This window comes from Malaya genurostris, chromosome 2, assembly GCF_030247185.1.
Source record: "Malaya genurostris strain Urasoe2022 chromosome 2, Malgen_1.1, whole genome shotgun sequence".
In the NCBI taxonomy this organism is placed as follows: Eukaryota; Metazoa; Arthropoda; class Insecta; order Diptera; family Culicidae; genus Malaya; species Malaya genurostris.
The window spans coordinates 56,381,165-56,400,177 of NC_080571.1; the positions used below are offsets into that span (position 1 = coordinate 56,381,165).

General features: G+C 36.3%; 1 protein-coding gene across 6 annotated transcripts in view; it reads left to right on the forward strand.

Annotated features, from left to right (window-relative positions):
• LOC131430361 (glutamate-gated chloride channel) overlaps positions 1 to 19,013 on the forward strand; it is a 249,491-nt gene that overhangs the window by 36,400 nt on the left and 194,078 nt on the right. The gene's annotated exons all lie outside the window — the stretch shown is intronic.

Genomic DNA, 19,013 nt, shown 5'->3' on the forward strand with positions numbered 1-19,013 from the left:
TTAACAAGACCCTAAGCTTCCCTGGGCGTACTTTATCAATACGTGTAATAGTAGAGTATCGTGAAGTCAATTCGTGAGATATTTTTATAAGGTTAAATTTGTTGTTGTTCTTGGTCCGGAAATAGACCACATAGGAACCTGTCGAAAGCAAAGGATCATCGGGATACTTCTTTACCCTTGAGATCTTCTTGTTGTTATCAAGAGGTGGTTTTGGATCTGTATCCATTACATTATCAGGATTAGGGGGATTCATTATAACGTCATTGCAAAAACTGAACTTAGTCATGGCGGCTTTACGTCAAACTAAAAATTAATAAATCGTTAAAAACAATTGCGGTTTGATTTTCCGTAACAATCTGCTTCTGGTAGGAAAGGGCAGACAATCAATACAACCTTCATAGGGGTCTGTCGCTGACGATGTCCAGCCAGCGACTGGCACCATTAAAGAAGGTGACAAGCGATTATAAATACACTCTCCTACTCAATGCTTGATCGGAGAAATAGGTATGAAGCGAGAGGACTAGTGTTTGATGGATAGAGAAGATGTTTGGATATAAGGTGTCGGTCGGGTGACGGCCAGGATGTAGTAGACCATGTTCGATGTACGTTGCTAACCATGTCTGTGAGTTTTAGTGTGGCTAAAGCAAGATCAGAGTGGCGAAATGGTAGCGCGTATGCACGGAATGCATAAGAACGCAGGTTCGAGTCCTGTCTCTGAGCGTATCTTTTTCCAAAAATTCATCTTTTCTGTTAGTTTTTCTTTCACTTGGCTTCTCCAATATATATTTCCGCTCAGTCATTGCAAAAACTGAACTTAGTCATGGCGGCTTTACGTCAAACTAAAAATTAATAAATCATTATAACGATGCTTATTAAAGCACGGAGTTATCTCCGCGCAGGTTATGTAATTATATGAGGTGGAATGCAACGATAAGCAATGGTATCAGAGGAGAAAAAGGAAACAATACTTAGCTTGTCTGGCAATAAGGAATGGCCGCCAAGACCTGGTCTTGGTCGATTGCCTCTTTAATATGTGCCAAAAACCTCCTTGAGGAAAAAGCACAATCTCAACTGTTTATCTGTTGCACCGGCCATCGGCTGTGTGATAGTGTGAAAAACCTCCGCGAGGAAAAAGCACAACTCACAACACTTATACAATCCGCGCCAAATTAACGTCAGACGTCACGGCACGGGTTTTCTGCTGCTGTAACACGTTCTAATCGATGCTGTGTCGGTATCCGAACAAAGACACGGTTGTAGGATTTTCTATCGTTGGAAATTTCCACTGAAAAAACTTGACAGAATTTTTATCGCGTCCAGTTTTGGCAAGGCCTACTGTGGCAATGAAAAGTCAATTGAATTTAAAAGAAAATCCACTTTTCTGTAAATTGTATTTCAATATGACACGCGAAAATTTATTTCCGTCCGCTCTAGCGCACAGCCTACTTCTAGATTTATTTATGGTTCACTCTGAATACAATATCGATTAAATTAACTATCTCCAATATACACACAAAAAACGGGTCTTTTGAGGCATTTTGCAATGCATTTGACAGTATTCAGGGAGTAACAGTAGAAATTTCCTCTGTGGTACTAAGTATCAGTTCTTTAAGCTTGGCAGTCGGTTCAAATAGCCACCTAACAAAATTGTAACCATTTCAACAGGTTTTATTTCAATCAAAATATGATATGTTCAGTAACCTGTACAGTAATATCGACGACACGACCTGCCACTCGTCTATCAAAACTGTATCGTAAATTTAACTACCCCTCAGTAACTGGAAATGTCAAATCGAAAACGCTAGTGTATTTTTTTAAACTGGCAGCACAAGTTGATATATTTGTTGATTTTGAATAACAGTCACCATAACCTTGGTTACTGCATATCGAAGGCAAGATGAATGTAAACAAAATAAATTTCAGATCAGTTTTTATATTACGGAACATTTTAATGGATTTACATAACTCGAGCGGAATGTAAAAATTGAGGAGTATGAGTTATGTCTTTTATAAAGCCAAGTTCAAAATTCAGGTCTTGACTTGAAACCGTTGTGTGAGAAGGAAGACATGGAAATGACCGACAACGAGCTGAGCGAGGCTAGTGCTCTGCGGTACCTGCATAACGTACGCACGGGGAACCCTTCGATAATAAAATTGCGATATCACAGTTTTTGATTTTTGCGATAGTTGATTTAACTAATTTCTTTTTGATTCAACCAAAATGGTTTTTGATTTGCATATATTCAAGTAGTTGAAAAATATGTTGTTTTGAATGCTGTCAAATGCCGGAGACAGTTGAAAGCAAAACAATAATCACAATGCAAAATCAACAACTGTTTTAGTTGAAATCTGTTCGCGTCGCTTTAAAGTGTCAATGAAAACAACATCGATGGTTAAAGCGTTTGGTGAAATTGTGTTCATTCGATTTGAGAATTTTATGATAACAAGTGTTTATCTAACAGCGGTGTTGTGATAAAGTTAACCTCGTTTGAGATGAAAAAGATTTGGTGACAAATCAGAAAATGTTAATGAATGATCATCTCGCAATCTTTCAGGTATGCGCAAAAATTTTATGCTTCAAATTCGATCATTTTTTACTTCCAGCAGACTGTTTTACTTCCAGCTGTTTGTTACCGATGATGATGTTCATGCACTAGCAATAAAACGCTTTTTGACATGAATTTAATTTATAAAAGTAACAGGAGCGAAGGGTTTCAAACACACAGAACTCGCTGCGATTGAATGGCGCGTTTGAATTGCCGTCGCAAAATTCCAATTCCCAGCGGTTGATGCACCCAAGCTAATATAAATTGACTAAATTATCAGTGCATAACTTCAGTTCAACCGTTTGAAGGCATCATTTTAGGTAAATTTAATAATTTCGCTAATTTACTCGCCCCTCCGGGCACTTTTACTGATTAAAAACGTTTTTCTACATCAATCATTTCCGATCGAATCAGAAGTATTTTTTTAGAATTTAGATCTTTACTGATCTCAAAACAAACAAACAAATAAAACCGATTTATTTTTCAACTAACAGAATTTTGTTTCAATAACAACACCAGTTATTTCAACTAAAATATTTGTTGAAATTGCAAGGTATGTGTCCTCACTAATTGACAGCATTTTTTTTTCAAACAGTTGAATTAGTTGTTTCAACCATCGTTTCTGCTAATCGAAAAACAAAAATGACAGTTTAGTTAAAACAACAATCGATTAGTTGTACCAAATTTTAACCAATCGAATTCAGAAAATCAACTAATATTCTGGTTGAAATGGGATCGCGGGTGGTTCCGTGCGGTAAAATGATTTCTTTGTGGAATTCCGCTAGTAATCCTCGAATAGTGGCCAACAAGGTGAAATAATGTTTCCACTGCTGCGCAATCAACCGACACAAAACAATTTTGACACCGGCATATTACACCGAATCCTACTGCCCAGAAAAGCTAGCAGGTGAAGTGTACGAATGAATCGCTGGAAGCTGATCATTGTCCTCGTTCGTTGGTTTCATCCATAGTTTCGATTAAATTCCGAAAATCGAGTTCATTTAAATGCATTTCTGCTTAATTTGAACAAAGTTTAACACTAATAGAACTATTCCGCCGCTTTCAAAACATGTTTATTTGTATTTGGGTTCCTTGGTAACTAGTCCATAGCAACTTAAACAGTGTTGCTCGAGAAGATTATTTTTAACATTTACAAGGGGTCGCTAGATTTGTGGTAACTGGCGGTGAATCGTTAGCGAACAGTTTTAATGCTAATTTTTCTTCGGAGAGCCTGGTCGTGTCGTCGGTAATATTGTCGATATATAATATCGAAGAAGTCAAGACGCCGAACAATACTAAACATGGATCAGGGATATTTCACCGAAAGCCATTTCGACGAAAGTCGTTTCGCTGAATTGGTCATTTCGCAGAAAGTCGTTTCGCCGAAAGGGTTATTTCGCCGCCGTCGGAATAGGCGGCCTCTTATATACGAACCTGTAACCGCCTCGTTTGTCCGGTCTAATCAACGCTAGTTTTCTTTGCTTCAGTTAGGTCCGAACGAGAGTCAACGAGGTCGGATAGCACAAGAGCAAAATAGGTATTAGGTATTAGAATTGGTGGAAAAATCGACTTTCGAACGGAGCCATACCATTATACCATTTCGGTACAAATTAAAACGTTCGACTAAAGATGTTCTGGTAATACCACCCATAAACATTTTCACTACAAATAAAGGTTGAGAAAAAGTTCTTTTCAATTTCGAAGGTGCGAAGTAAACGCCAAACGATAAAAAAAACACTAACGATTTTAATAGTCATTTTAAACTAAACTGTGTGGAAAGACATGTGATTTGGATGAAGATCTATGCACTCCACAACAGAATTGAAGGAAAGAATCCATAGAGATGAATACGTATCAAATTAGAAAAGGTATTACTGTGTCATACTGAAGCAACTCATTTCATCGGCGTAGATCATAATACTACTAGAGCTATATCATTCAAAGTGGTATACCTTATGAACAAAAAAGAACCGGAATTTTCATTTTAAAACATCCCGCGCTTGGCCAATCGGTAAACTTTTATTCTCTCAACGTTGGCAACACTTTTATACACATTCTGTCAAATTTTGACGCATATCGTACGATTAGTTTTTGTTTGGCGTCTATACAAAGAAGTTGAAAAATTTTCAATCAAAGAAAGCGATTCACGAAATGACTCGGCACATATCGAACCGAAAGTTTTGGTCGACGCTTGAAAGTCCATATATTCCTGGTTTTCGCTGCAACCACTTATAAGATTGATATAAAACTGTGCTGGCGTGGAAAATTACTCTGACTGCTGTTCTTAGATAAATTCGATTTATTTACACCCTCTTGTAAAAAACTTCTTTGTAAAATTTCTGTCTCAATTGTTACTATTCTCATCTAGATTCTAGATAGGTTATGCAATCAAAGAAACCCGGACGATTTCGAATTTCAAAATACAACACGCACCGTTGGATGCTCATCGAATGTTAGTCATAGTCGAGTAGATTCAGCTCCTCCAGTAAAATGCCCAACCCGATCCGACTTCTTCTCCGGTTTGCGCACAGAACCGTGGATTCACATTTCCTCGAATGAAACTAAAATATGTCTAATGAATCCGGCAGACGAGCGCGAAAATTCTCCGAGACTCTTTGGCACCACGCCAGCCATAATCGGTGCTACAAAACTGGTAGAAAATGTATGAGTGTGAGTTTTTTTTATCCACTCACACAGACGGACGAAATTTTCTATTTCTTTCACAGCAGTGGTGAACACCCAAATGGGTGAATAACAACGTCATCAAGCATAAGTTCCGTTCCCCCGCACGTTAGTCCCAGCGCTTATTAGCGAAACGAATAACTCGACTTGAGAATGACCGCAATTTCACCAGACCGCACCGACAGACGCGCGAAAGGCGGGTGAACACGGCGAAGGCGGTGTACAGCCAATGTGGGGATTATCTGCATTTTTGACACCTGCCAAAAGAAGTGGCACAGTCTCGGGATAGAGTTCTAGACGATTTATATATTTGTTTTATTATTTTGTTTTCAAGAATACACTAATGTTGATTTGTGCCAGTGGATTCTCACTGGGAATGCGTGATTTATACGGTTCGTACATTTGACAAATTGTTTTCTGACTGACAGGCGTGTACGTGTTCGGTTGGGATTCGCAGAGAGATGATTTATAACTCCGTTGCGTAATGAATGGGTCGGGCTTCCGGGGAAATGTTTCTGCCCAGATGTTTTCTATTCTCAGACCGTTGGGCCGGCTCAACAGGAAACGCTGTTCATGACGAAAAGTATGCGAAGAATTTTGACATAATTTCATTTCAGCGTGTAGAGCAATTAGCCGTTCAATTGACAACTGCATCATAGACGAGAATGACAGCTCGCAAAAAGTCGATATCAAACCCATCAAAAGCGGCCCTTACACGTGACAATATTATTGTCAATCCAAAGTATTGTCAATACTATCAATCCAATTGGCTTGATAACTTGAGTCCGAGTTTTTCGAAAAACTGAAGCGTTTGGCGCTTTAAATATTGCAAATGAATATTAAAATATTGAGAGAAGAGGTCATTGCACATATTTAACAGTTTCTCTCTGGAGAGAAAGTATTGTCCGATTGATGAGCAGGTTTGATTTTTTGACAATATTTTCGTCAATCCAATGAAGTTTCCATTACACGATCAAAAGTATTGTCAATACTCCTTGTATTGACAATAATATTGTCTCGTGTAAGGGCTGCTAAACATTAACCAATCTATGCGTGAATGTAATCGTATGGTTAATACTAGTGTGGGTGTGTCGAAGATGCCCAGTGAATTTTGTCAAGCTGCCTCGTTCCAATCATTGAAGTAATATATGAAGCGGAAAATCATACTGTGTCTGGATAACACCTAAGATTATCATAAAACTGTTTTGAAAAACACTTAATGGGACTGAGTTTAACTCGGTTAAAAGTTTAAAGCGTTAAACTAACAAGATCAATCGTTAACACAGTTTCACAGAGTTTTTACCTGCTTTGAGTTGTCAGCTCAAACGATAGTTTGAAATTTTACACACTCCTTACCCAATAATTCCGTCTCAGTAGAAACGAAATTGTACCCAATTTTCACTATTTCTAACTGAATTCCGATTCATGCGTAACAATCGATTTCTAGTGATAATCAGTTGTTTCATTTAAATCGGAATGCAGCTAGAAACCGCAATAAATTTCGTTTCAATTCTCGGACGATTTAATTGGGTAAAATTCCGTTTCAACTCAGATTGACGGGTAAAATTTCTCAAAAAAATTCTAAGAAATCGATGAAAATTTCATTTTGTTTTTGAGGCGTTCACCACTACTTCTGGAACCGGAATCCGAGAACCGGCATAGCCAAAACCACAAAGCACTCTTTGCATAGTTACAATGACAATGATAATATTCTGCCTTATAAAATTTCGAAACCGGAATAAGGATCCAACAAAAACTCATTGAAATTTAGGGGATGACACAATCTTTCATTTGAATCTTATTTTGTAAAAATCGTTCGCATCATCTCCCAAAATTTGAATTTTCTTTTTTTCTCATCCGGAACCGGGAATCGATAAAGACGGAAGAAGTATTTTTGGCCAACAACTAATTAGAAGATTTTACCAACCGCTTTTTTTTTTTTGCAAAACAGTAATAAAAAGAGCACTCATCAAATTGAATTTGAGATCTGATTTTTGGAACAGATTCCTGAACTTGAATCTGAAATCGAAATCTAGTTTCTGGAATTAAGTGTTGGAACTGAATTCTGAGACTTTTGTATTGAAAGTTTGAACCTGATTTCAGATACTGAGTTCCGAACTTGAACTTTGAAACTGAATTTCGGATCGGAATTATGAATTTATATTCTGAACATGGATTCTGGAACTGAATTCTAGAACTAAATTTTGGAGTTATAGTTAGTAACTTTAGAACAGAATTTGAATTTTGGAAACGAATACTAGACCTGGATGGATCAGAATTCAAGTTCAGGATTCTGGATTTTGGAACTGGACTCTGTAACCTCGTTTTAGAGCAGAATTCGGAACCTGAATTTTGGTTCTAAAGTCTGGATCGGATGTCTGAGCCTGATTTTTGAAATCTAATTTCTGAAACTAAATTCTTGAATCGGGACTTACCAGAATTTAGCTCCACGATTCAGATCCCGAATCCAAGTTCTGAACTGAAGTGCAAAATTCAATTACAGAACTTATTCCTAGAATCCAGGCGCAGAATTCCAAAAATCAGTACCCAACATGATCTCCGAACCAGAATTCTGGACATGGATCTCGAAACTGAAACCTGGAGCTGAATTCTGAAATTGGATGTTTGTGCTGAATTAGGAACCTGGATTCTGGAAATGAATTCCTGAACTCAGGACAATGGCGTGATTTGGCGTCTTGCCACTATGGTAAAGCGTCTCAGGAGTGATATGCAGACAAACATCAACATCATTGTACCAATGGACTGAAATCCACCGAACACTTCGTCGAAAGAAAGGCTGTGAACCATTCTGAAGTGAAACATTGGGATATCGAGAGGACAGACAGAAATAATGAGAAAGATTTTTCTAGTGGAAAATGGAAAAAGGCTATATGACAGATGACTGAGGTTATTGGCCAGAACCCAATGAGTGGAATCAAACGTCAAGTTTAAAATTATGAATATAACGATTTTGAGTTAAATTCATTCAGTTCACGTCCCATTCACGGTAAAAATAAGGTCCCATTCACGGTAAAAATAAGGACCGATGATTTTAGTTAGTGGCCCTAAGACCGCATCGGGATGCATCTATAATTCTTGAACGGCGTGTGGATTATCTTTGTTCCAAATACGGAATTTATACGTCAGTGTTCAATTTAATACGTTTACGCTATAAACAGTTTAAATTGAACACTGATTTTAAAAATCAATTTCCACGATTTGGGAGCTTTGTTCTGAAGTTAATCTACTCATGATGATTTGCCAAACAATACTAACTAGAGTTGTCACTTTACACTGTCATAACTAGTTTTTGAGAATAGAGAAATCCCTATTGAACACAAAACCCGAATGTTTTTCAGGTTACAACTTTAGCACTTCCTTCGTGTTTTGGCATGATGCCAAATCCAACCAGAAGATCGTCGAACTGTCGTGAACCTTCAGGAGAGCGAGAAGTCGCTTCTGAAGAAACTCTTCTGAATACACCTGCCCATTAATGGTGCTAGCGATAACAAAAGGTATACTCCGCTTTCCGCAAGTACAAATCGCTTGCCAAATTATGAACTTCTTGGCGTACTTTGACATCTTCTGTGTCCAGGGTTTCCTGAAATTTAGTTGTGGTCCGCCTTTTCCACATGTCTCGTCATTCACTACGCAGCAGTATGGTTTCGTTAAACTTCTGGTCGTCGTACAAGCTATTTACGCACGTATTCTGGTTTTCGTCGCGGCTTGTGGACTCCTGAACCTTACACTGGACTACGTACAGTTCAAGTTTTAGTATTCTCACACGTTTTTTGCGTCACTAAAGCGTTCGGTTTCCCTTTCTTTTCAAGGCTCCCACGTTTTCGTTGACCTGCCATCTTTTTTCCCGAGCCTATGCATCCAATCGATAGTAGGGTAAAGGCTCCCTATTTCGTCCCAGCTCCAATTTCCATCTCATTTCTTCATCTCAAAACTTTGAACATGAATCACATCTTTCAACGTACCTGAACAAAACTGTGAAATGTTTTAAAACAATTATTCAAGTTTTTGACACACTTTCCAATTGAAAAAATAGTTTGAAAACCTTCAGCGATCGCTTTTTTCATTTAAAATAAACTAACTTTTTGATTTAGGAACCACTCTCGTCTGAGTTTTACAATTCATCATGTTTCTGAATATTTACTAATCGATTTGCCTCAGAACATCATCACTATTTTACATAATTACACCACTATTCAATGCTGGATGATTATATACACAGAGAGGAATTGGCCTAGTTTGAAACAACTAATTGTATTGTTGAAATTCAATGTCGAATGTTTATTGAATCAAAATTATAAATTGTCTGTTTCAAACCAAAGATTCATATTGATCCAAATAATTATTTCAATAAGTTTCAAATCATTTAATATTATTGTTGTAAGATTGAAAATGTTTCATTACACCAAAAAAATAGGTTATTTTAAGTCATATTCGAAGTTGTCCCAAACAAAATTCAGCTTGTTGGATGATGCACATATCACATCAGTTCAATATAATATATCACTTTGAATTAACATATGTGTTGAGTATAAAATAACCTAAATTTTCGGTTAGGTAAATACCAACCTGACGATTAAGCCAAAACAAAACAGTTATTCAGTTTGTTTCGGTTGCTTTTATCGTTAGCTCGCTTCTTCTTGGTTGTGTTTAGTTTTCGTGTCATCTCAGTTTCCATTGCTTTTGAAATGATTTTATATTGTAAAAAGTGTTAGCTGAACTGTGCTAAGTGTGTTTATCAATCAGGGAATTGTTTTTTAAAGGATGCCGGTAGCATTGAACTACAATTTAAAAATTACATACGACGAAAGTCAAATATATTTTTATCAATTCCGGCCTGAACAACAGAAGTATATTAACTTTAATTCAGTTAATGTTCATGAAGAATCCATAAAATTTTTGACTAAATTTTATAAATGTGGAATACTATATAAAAGAGGATCGTTTTATAGTACAATATGCAGTGATACCTTTGATATTTTCAAAATAACAGAAATATTTTTCAATAACGATAATGCGCTTCTGCTGTTCTGCGAGAGATATAAAATAAACAAATTTAACGAACACTTGCAATCGTATGAATTAAGCACTACAGCTAGATCAGTAGTAGTAAGTAACATTGAATACAATAATAGTAATGTTATAGATCTACATAATTTAGAAGGGATCACTTATTTACGACTATGTAATTACAAAATTTGAAGCAATGTATTTATGTGTAAAATATAATCGTAAAAATAAAATTCATTTCATTTCTATTAAACAAAAATAGAGCGTTCGACCTCAAAACTTCTCATTTCCTTCGAACAATTTTTTTCTTTGAATCAACAAGAAGTGATGATTGCACTCACTATTTTGTTGGTCATTTTAGAAAAAAAATCTCAGTATGTGTAATCCAAACTTTGTTTGAAATAAATTGTGAAGTATGGTTGAATTTTCCTAAGAGTTTTCAACTGTTAAACTGGAACAACCACCATTATAGCTGTTCCAAACGAATATTTGTTGAAAATACCTTAAAATCGGAGCTAAAAACAACCTTGTATTTCAGTTTATTTCGAAGTTCATAGTCAGTCAAAGTAAATCAAAAACATGTTTGTGCAAATTTCAATGTAGAAATTCGGTTGAAGTAACCTTCAATATGGTTGATAGAGTACCATAGTTTTTTCTCCGTGTAGTTAGTAGTGTTTACTTTCCACTTGTTTAATCAACGATTAAAGACCTGAAATTATCCGATAAGCAATGAAAGTCTTCAAAAATAAGAGATGAAAATTTGCACTTAATTCACTTCATTGCGCTTCGTTTTCATCTCATTTCGTATGGCAAGGTTGTCAAGTTTTCTCATAATGTTACATAAACAAATTTTCTTTTTTCTTCTTTTAATTATCATCAATAAGTATTTTTTGGTTCTAGTTTAGTAATATTATTGATATTTATATTTCAATAAAACTGTTTTGAATATTACCAAAAAGAGCGTGTTAAATACTAATCAAATAACCATTGTGGTAAATCCAGTTGCACTGGTTTCATTCCGATATATGTCAATATAACGCTGTTGAGTGTGTGCGTTTCATCGGCTGTGCACAGAGATGCCAAATATTTTCATAGGAAAACTGCATTGCTTTGCATAAAAAATATCACCAATAAAATGAAATTTTCTGTAATAAAATGTAATTCATATTTCATTCTTCATATATCCTTAAATCATAGCCGCACTCAAAAGTATATTCAATAACAATTGAATTATATATATTTATCTAATATGGAAATGTTTCATGATGCCACGACTTCCATGAATATTAGTTAAAATCGGTTTAAAATCATAATATAAATGTATTTCGGCGTTCATCAACAAATATCTGCACAGAAGACTTCCATTTCAATATGTGATTTGTCCGTTGATTAATAAACTTTTGTCTCAGCACTGCAATTAAATACTAATAGATGCTCAAACAGAAAAGTTAAATTTTTTACTTTTTGTGAACCTGTACAAATCTGTATTGAGTTTAGGTAATCTGTATTGAATCAGGACGCGAATACAAACATCTTCATAATACAGATAAATCTGCATAAATGGCATCTCTGGTTCTGCATCCCATGAAGTATCATTCCGGAACGTTACATGAAACATCCTATTTACTGTTTGGACTAACTGTCAGATTTTCGTACTGCGTTTAAGAACGATTAAAATTCAACAACAGAAGAAAAAAGAATTGTTTATGCTTTGAGCTGTAACAAGGTATTAAATTAGGGCACGTAAGTAGCAATCATAATATCTTATATTCTAGGAAACAAAGCAAAATATACAGTGAAGTTTTCAATATCAAAAAGGGCAGAGTGAGTGAGTCAAATATTTCAAATTCAAAAGTCAATAGCGGCCCTTACACGAGAATTATTTTTGTCATTTTTATTGATGACTAAGTAATGATGTATTTAAAATTTGATAGAAAACTCGTCATTACTGCACCATACCTGTTCATTAAAATGATATTATTTTTTAGTAATGACATTTTTAATGACTCGTGTAAGTGCCGCTAATTGATTCCAAACTGGTTCTAAAAATATCGTGTCTTATCTTATAGTTGGCATCAGGCCTTTTTTATGAAATATTCTGACATTTTGAACCTGAGAGTGTAATAGTGCAATGTTTTGTTTTGATTGCTGTCGCCATTGCTAAATAATAGGATGAATAAAGGATCAACGATAAGATGAATAAAAATCCATTGATATGAAATTATGAGCTGAGTAGTGATCATATCATAAGTGTTTTTTGCTGTTTTATGAATATTATTTTAATTTTCAAGGGATGTGAATCAAATCTCAATGCGAATTAAGCAAAAATATTAAAAAATCATTGTTATTTTAGTGGCTAAATCTTGTTTTTAAGGTAACGTCCTAACAAAAGAGATGAAATAGGGAGCCCTTATCCTAAGACGTTTTTGAAAACCGGTTCATATTACTAGACAGCGTGGAATTTGCAATTCTAAACATTTTCTCTGTGGCGCGAAATTATTAAAATATTCGTGCAAAACTTTTTCATGCGAGCACTGTTCTTTCGTCGCCACCTTGAAAACTTTTTCGCACCTGATGACATCAACTCACAGGGTGTAACCAATACACATTAAACTGTGACTTCGGAAAATTTTGAATAATTCTACCCAACGAATCAAAATGATACTCTGTTACTTTATTTGACTGTTGTAAATTACAATGATCTGTAGTGATGTTTAACTACTAGAAATTGCCATACATGTTAATTTTGTCATTTCCAGAAGGGAATTTTCCATACGTCACAAAACTTTCGTATGGCACGGTCCAGGTTTTCTGGTATCACTAATTTCTGTGCAACATAACTCTATAAGTCAACGTAGTTATGTAGGCTTTCAAAGGAACGAAAAACCTCTTCGGTGGCATGTAAGCTTTCTCGAGTGAATCTCTGAGTTTATTACCGCTTCCGCCGTGTTTCATCATCACGATGTGTTTATGTACGTGGATGTGAGTGAGTGTACATAAGACGCTATTAGAGGAAGGTTTCACTTCCTGTTCCTGCTAGCGCAAGTTCACAGTCGAGCTATAATAACATTTTTCCTTTGCTTGCAGAAAATTGTTCCACATTTCTGTCGATATCGAGCGCGTTTGCCTGCTGCTTCTTTCTAACCCTGACTTGCAATAACGAACTTTCAACGATGACGACGACGACGACGACGATGAGAATGACTACGACCTTCAGGCGGTTAGATTCAATTTGCTTCATTCCATTAGGATAACTTCCGGATGCTGAATCTATATGCATCCACCCGTTCGATGTTCAATTTTTCAAGTAGATATTCGCTCTTGCTATTGCTCTGACGGGGGTGACGCAGCTGTAAAATTCTGACAAACAACCGTTTTCCATTTGTTAAAATAATAAAAACACTTGTGAAAAAACACGTTTCTTTTATGAAAGTTATGTTACAATTCAGTATTCCAAATAGGAGAAACAGTGTGCAAAATTTTCAGTGTTCATTACTCACAACGCGAGTAAGATTTGACAGTTCCTAATTGAAGGTAGCTTCATTCCTTCCAGCAAGCAAGCAACTGGCAGTTGTAGTAGGCCTTGACAGCGCTCAACAGCGAAGCGTTGGGTCACATTCAACAAAGAAATAATTATAACATAAGAGGTGTCAAATAACGGTTTCAATCCACTTCAAAAAAGGATCAGTAGAGTCTCGGTTTCCAATTCGAACCGTATTTTCAGCAAGCATGGAATCTCTGTCCGGCCGAGTGGGGATCCCGCAAACAAGCCGTATAAATATTTATGTTTGCTACTTCGTCGTCACAGTGAAATGTTTTCAAAAGCAAGCAAACTGTCTGACTTTGGACTCTGCTGCTCAAACACCAACCGTGGCGAGCGGACTTTGCCATTCGGAACTGCCCGGTCCGGACGACCTACCCAAACGGAGAGAAGTACATATAAAAATTGGCATCTAACGATCCGAAACCGATGATGGGAGGAACGTGCGCGCGGTGGGAAAATCGGAATCCTCGGACCGTCGCTCGTCCGGGCGGTGAGCTTTGTTTACCCATGTTTCAGTCTTGTTATTGAGACAGTTTCACTATTATTCGTATCGTGCACCAGCTGGTTCCACGGAGCTCCGGTCGGTAGTTTGGAAAACCGTTAGAGCAGTGCTCGTAAAAATAGCAAAAATTCGGTACAGACCGTAGTGCTCTACATACTGTTGTTGGTCTCCGTCTCTGCTGCTGAGCTGGAGCAGATGTCTTCACCCGAGCTGTAAATCGGCGCTCATTGAGACAGCTTTTTTTTTTTGAACAATTTTACGACAAGCATTTGTCAATGAAGCAGTGATTTTATTGATTGTTTACTGTCGTTTTGTAAAGTGTTTTGCTTCAATGCGGGAAACATGCATGGACGATACTTTTACGTGCCACATGTACTTAAAGGCTATTTCTATCTGTTTAGCGTTTTGCAACGAATAGCTGGTGCATCAGATTGAACTTACCATTTTGGTTTTGACTAAGTAAGATTTTTCTTGAATTCGTGTGGCACTCTATATCAATTCAATCTATATCGAAATCAGGAAGGTAATGTTGAATCTGCATAATTGCATATTCATTCTTTCCCGAACCCTTATCGAACAATTTCACACGAATTGCAACACGCTACGATATTCATTATGCAATCACTTCCTATTTTTCTTTCGGGGAATTCCGACATTGCACTCCGTTGCAAAACAAAAAGTGTTCTGTAAATAGCAGAAACTTTACGTCTGCTTAGCGGTTCAAATTGAACTGCCTTTTCAAAATTTACCCTCTGAGAGAGTGATAAGTTTTTGATCGTGAATATCTCTTGTTGTATCTAACGAATCAACATAATTTTTGCTACATGATCTGTGAAAGGATTTATATAATCTAACTACCAATAGAATCGAAATTATTCAACTTAAACGTGTATAGCCAATCAGAACGCGTTCTGAGGAAGACAACCAAATATCTGCTGCTGTACAACAAATCCGAACAGTGCTTAATATCGTAGTGAGTTCCACAATTTGGTCCTTCTGAAAGGCAGGAATGAATCCCCTACAGAATTCTGATAGTTTCTTTCAATGAATTATGTAAATCCAAAATGAAATAATCGACATTAAAATTCTACATTCTGCTATTTTTATAGCCGTTATAATACCCATTAGTGGAAAAACTACAACGAAATCACGTAAAAAGAAACCTCCTTACAAAAATTGGATCAGTTTGAGTTCGATCGGCACTGCGAGCAGATGTATTTCGTCACAGCTGCTAGTCGTTTGCATTGGCTACAAAACAACGAAAAGTGGACAACGGCGGAGAGCATCACACAAAATCAGCCGATTTAATGGCTCTAAAAGTTTTCTAAAGAACTATTGGATTTCTTTTTCGCAAATCGAAGGTAAATTTCCTCAGTTTAGTGCATATCTAGAACAGTTTGATTAGATTTGTGCACTTTTCGCTGTGTGAGGGTCACAGTAATCGAGATCAAGTGAAGCCTTCTTTGTTTTTACGAAAAATGTGAAAAAAAAGGGAATGCATACAATCATACAATTGATCAACTAATTGATATTCAGAAGTGTTATGGTACATTTCAGTTGTTTTCTTTTCACGGCATCCAGTTATGTCTTTGACATTACCCACTCGCCTTTTTTATTCGGATCAGGGTCATTTCGCCGAATGCCATTTCGCCGAATGCCATTTCGCCGAAAGCCATTTCGTCGAAAGGGTCATTTCGCCGAATCCTGAAATCGTAATTAGAAATAATTTAAATTAAAGACAAACGAAAAATGATAGCGTTAACGCCCATTTTGTTGACCTATTGATTCATGAACCTCAGAAAGTAGTTCCCAAGAAAACTTGTTGATTATTAGCTAGTAAGCACCAAAGCAATTGCATAGGTATATCTACCAGGCAAATGTAGGTGGTATTTTCCGTTTATTAAGTGAAAATGAAAAAATATCTAATGCGGCTACGCCACATCGTTTTGGTTCATGTGCTGAGGTTGAGGTTTTTAAAACTTTGGGATCAATTTGGTAAACTTTAAAGAAAGGAAAAAAGTCACTATTTAGGCATTAGCCCTTTTAAAAGCAAAATGCAGAGCCAGAGATGCCATTTATCAGTATGCGTTCGCATACTAATTAAAATCAGAGTACAGATTTCCAAAATTCAATACAGATTTGTACAGGTTCATAAAAAGTGAAAAGTAAAGAATTCGACTTTTCTCTATTAGTATCTGCTAGTATTTGATCGCAGTGATTCTTTAAAAGTTTATTAATCAACGGACAAATCACATGTTAAAATGGAAATCTTTTGTGCAGATATTTGATGATGAACACTGACAAACATTTATATTAAAATTTTAAACCAGTTTGAACTGAACTAAACTGAATTCCATTTTTTTAGTGAAAACTGATAGAGCAGATATCACGCCTTTTTTTTGAGAACGGCCAATAAGCCATCCATCAACATTCACTTTGAAGAGTAATTTCGAATGACTCGGCACTCGCTGAGAGTAAGTCATAATAGTAAACGGCAGAGAAATTTTTCTCTTTCGTCTGGTGTTAAATTTAATACTCTATCTTTCATAGCTCACTTGCAATTTCTTTCGAAAGTGGAAGTTGACAGGTGGCTTATTGGCCGTTCTCAAAAAACGCGTGATATAGACTTTTATGCAACGCAATACATATTTTCTATGAAAATATCTGGCATCTCTGTGGACCACCGATGAAAGACACACACACTTAACAGCGGAAAGAAACCAGTGCTACTAGATTTGCCACAATGGTTATTCCGGTTTCCGGTAATATTCGAAGCCGAAACAGTTTTATTGAAATTTTAATATCAATAATATAATTAAACTAATGTCACAGATACCAAAAACATGCTTATTTAAAAGATATTTTTATTCAGGCCTATTTGCGTACAAGCTTTACGTGGCCGATTGAGCCGATTTTTTAAGTTTATTTTTTGGCATTAAAAATGCCTTACTCTTCACTATATGGGGCCGGGTGTCAATTAAAAGTTTCAAAAATAGTCGCGTAACCTTTTTGTGTCATAATTTTGAACGTTAATAACTCGGTCATTTGTTGATGGATCGATATAGTTTAACAACCAATTGTTTCGGAAACTTTTAACTTAAACATGTATGGCAACGTCGTTTCAGTATTTCAATAGCATACTATCGAAAAAATGGTTAGAATTGACAATGTTTTCATCCACCAATCCCAGCTGATAAAATTGACGTCATTTTCTTGTTCGGCATAGGAGGCTTTGCATCATGCATAAAAACACCGCATCATTCTGCGTAGTTCGAAGAGGAATCTATAAATATATGCTGCAAATCATTTCTTGATTTCAGTTGATGCTTGACTGCCAATGAAACAAGTAGCTCGTCCAATGAGGTAATGACTAGATTGTATATGCGTTCGCTCGTTGGATTTTCGCTTTTTCTAACTCACTGTACGAGGCTGGGTGTCAGTTTAAAAAAAATGCAAAATAACCGCGTAACCCTTTTCTATCATAATTCTGAACGCTTAGAACTCAGTCATTTGTTGATGAATTTATATAATTTAACTACCAATCGATTCGAAAACAATTAACTTAAACTTATGCGGTAACGTGATTTAAGCATTTCAATTGCATACCATTGAAAGATTGGTTTGAATTGACCTATGTTTTCACGAGCCAATGACAGTCTCAGTGAATGATGTCAAACTCTCGTCCGATTTGCGCAGTATGAACTATAGCACAACAGGGAATCTATAAATATATGCCCGAATACATTTCTGCTTTAGTTTACCCATGGCTTATCTTGATTCTCCGGTAACTAGCAGGCCAACTTATATCGTTTTCGTTTATTGATCAGAGCAGCCCGAAAGCTGACCCAGAGTCGCCCAAACAACGTTTGTTATGTTTGTTTTAGCAACCTGAGGTCGCTCTAGATCGGACTCCAATCGCGTAGTTTCGCTCTGAAAATTTTCTCGGGTCGCACCACGCATCCAGCCGAGATTGTTTATTTTTTCTTTTTTTCATGAGTTGTTGTTTAGGGCGCGTACCACGTGTTCGTTTTACTCGGAGTCAGAGTAGCCCACGTCTAGGTTCAAAAACGAAAACGGTATTAGAATTATCGGCAATAGATTTTTCGAACCTAATTAGAAGCGCTTGTATCTCTGTGATTTATTGATAAATTTTCCTCATTTAACTTGATTCGAAAAAGTCTAAAAATGTTTTAATTTGTCAACGTGTAGTGTGCATACTGAAATCTCTATTTACATACGAACAACACGGTGGCGCGCAAAAAAATTCAGTAAAAAGTTGTGTTATGATGATAATCATAGATAACTATTTCTCATTAAATGTGGCTAAATACAAAGAACTATCTCTCAGCATAATCTCTCAGGCCCTATTATTAAACCAAACAATAATCGTGTGACCTAATTGAATAGTTAAAAATTGATTTAGTCGTATCAAGTATAATATTTAGGTCGATTCTTGCTTTCAAGAATCTTATAGAAGGGATCCAGACTAAGTGTAGTAAAAATAATGCAATACAAATCGTTATGCAGTATCGATTTGAACAAGCTGTTGTCTTACCAGGAATAAAACGCTTCAAAAGATTCAGAACATAGTACAAATAAGTTGTTTGTAATTTGTGACTTTTAGTGCATCCATCATCATCTTTATTTTTGTATTTATTATGGGAATGTTAGCATTATTTCATTTTTAATGTAATCGTGGTCGGTCGTGTCT